Here is a 2841-nt window from a genome sequence, read left to right on the forward strand (position 1 = left end):
TCAAATGTATTAATTCAAAATAACTCTTTTTCATTGATTTTGTGGCCCTGAAAAGGGGAAATTAGGGAATATTACACAATCAACTCTTTAAAACACATTTGTTGGCTCTGAAAAGGGCCGATTGATGAATTGTTGAATTTGCGTAACACGGACACATTTTGACGGCGCACTGGTTTAAATCCTCCTCGCCCGATGAGATTAGCGGTGCGGATGACGATGTGCGCTTCAACAAGTGGCTTTGGTCGATTTTCTTCAGCCATCTCGTACAACAGCTTGCCTCTGGTGGCAAGGAGCTGAGCAGGTTTGGAGGAGCTCTTACCAGCTCGAAAGCGAAAACAGAATGAAACCAGATCCAACGAAGGAGGGATGCTTTATACCCTTAGAATAGCAGATGATGCTCCTCCTTTCATATTCTTCGTTTTCTTATCTGGGAAATAGGCTATATGAAACTGATGTCTGGGTAAGGGATGTACAGATTAGCATTATGCTGTTATTGCAACCCGACGGCACTGCAGCAGCATCCTCGGAAACAGCTTCAAATTGCCGTATTGTCAATTATTCGTAATAAATCAATTATTGTATGATGCTATGAGATGATTTAAGAGATTATAGCAAGTATGTGGTAAACACATTAGGGAATATTATACAAATAACTCTTTAAAACACATTTGTTGGCTCTCAAAAGGGCCGATTGAGTTGTTGAATTTGCGTAAAAGGGACACACTTTGACGGTGCACTGGTTTCAATCCTCCTCGCCCGATGAGATTAGCGGTGCGGATGACGATGTGCGCTTCAACAAGCGGCTTTGGTCGATTTTCTTCAGCCATCTCGTACAACAGCTTGCCTCTGGTGGCGAGGAGCTGATCAGGTTTGGAGGAGCTCTTACCAGCTCGAAAGCGAAAACAGAATGAAACCAGATTCAACGAAGGAGGGATGCTTTATACCCTTAGAATAGCAGATGATGCTCCTCCTTTCATATTCTTCGTTTTCTTATCTGGGAAATAGGCTATATGAAACTGATGTCTGGGTAAGGGTGTACAGATTAGCATTATGCTGTTATTGCAACCCGACGGCACTGCAGCAGCATCCTCGGAAACAGCTTCAAATTGCCGTATTGTCAATTATTCGTAATAAATCAATTATTGTATGATGCTATGAGATGAATTAAGAGATTATAGCAAGTATGTGGTAAACACATTAGGGAATATTATACAAATAACTCTTTAAAACACATTTGTTGGCTCTCAAAAGGGCCGATTGAGTTGTTGAATTTGCGTAACACGGACACATTTTGACGGCGCACTGGATTCAATCCTCCTCGCCCGATGAGATTTGCGGTGCGGATGACGATGTGCGCTTCAACAAGCGGCTTTGGTCGATTTTCTTCAGCCATATCGTACAAATTAGGGAATATTACACGGACGGTGACGGCTGTGCCGCTCGATCTAGTGAACCAGAATGACCGCGCTAGCCTCCCGCATGGCAATGACAGCGGAGCACTGGCTGGTAGCGACGATTTCTGGCCGAAAACGATTATGCTGGCTGGTGCACTCAAATAAGCGGCTTCAGTTGCTGCGGCTCCGAAATGCGTGGTTCTTCGGTTCCAATGCGTGTTGTATTCGCGTCCTATTGAAAATTGAACTGAGGACGCGAATGACTCTCAAAATTTGCTCGCCGACCGTGTTCACAGTCTGACGGCAAAAAGAAGAATGAGGGAAGAAGCAGGGTGCGGTGCGCTTTTATAGTGGGAAGCGGAACCGAAAAATGTGCTTGAACGTGATTGGTTAGATAAGAAGGGGTCAACGTTTTACGATATTTCAATAGTTTGTTGCTAATAATCAATAGTGTCCTCCATTTGGATCGACGCGTAGATAAATTTCCAATCGATTCATGGATAAATATTGAAAATCTATCGATAAATGACTGAGTTATTAGCGGTCAAAACCTGACCATTTTTCGTTACATGCTCAATTTTTCGTTTTTCTGAATTGTACCCCCATATGTTGCCGTAAGACGTTATCCAACGTCAAAAAAATGTCAAACATTCTTATAAATATTCAGCTTTCATCAGCAATTCAATGTTTTGAAATGATGCAAATGTTTGTCCAGAAAAACTCAGTCTTCTCAAATGGTTCATTAAAACTTTGAAATATATAAAAATTATCTATAACGGAAATCTTCAGTCTTAATTAACGGTTTTCAAATTATATTCTACTCTATTCTAAGTGCTTGCACAGCCAATATTGAAAAGCATCCTGGAAATACCTAAATTTATCAGCAATATGATACAAATATTAAAATGACCAGGCCTACTGTGCAGACTTTGGGGTTGAAGAGAATTGAAAAAATCATGACCATCAGGTTATTCACGAATGTATATTATGATAGGCGAAAAAATTTAAATTTAAGAAAGGAAGAAACGGGGACAACCGTACCAACCGTTTCGATTTAGGGTTATAGGTTAAATCGTTGGGAGTGGCGTTGCTAAGAAAATAAATATACACTCCATTGTTGTAACTCTAGTTCTCCTGGAATGGGAGACAGGCACTTCTTCCACATGTCCTGGCTTTAGAGCCTTGATTTAAGCGCCTTTGCTCGATCCAACCTTAATTAACTGTTTTCAATTATTCAAAAATTATCCAAATATTTTTTTCAGAAGCGTTATTTGGAAATGTACAGATTTACCAACATTTTTTTTTAATATTTAAACAATAATCAGAAACTATATTAACATATGTATCATATATTACCACTATGAATCAACGGAATAATAACCCTCCATCTTCGATTTCACTTTGAATCACTTAAAGAGCTCCTTACTAAATATGTTCTAAAAATCCT

The sequence above is a fragment of the Aedes aegypti genome, chromosome 1 (assembly GCF_002204515.2).
Source record: "Aedes aegypti strain LVP_AGWG chromosome 1, AaegL5.0 Primary Assembly, whole genome shotgun sequence".
Lineage (NCBI taxonomy): Eukaryota > Metazoa > Arthropoda > Insecta > Diptera > Culicidae > Aedes > Aedes aegypti.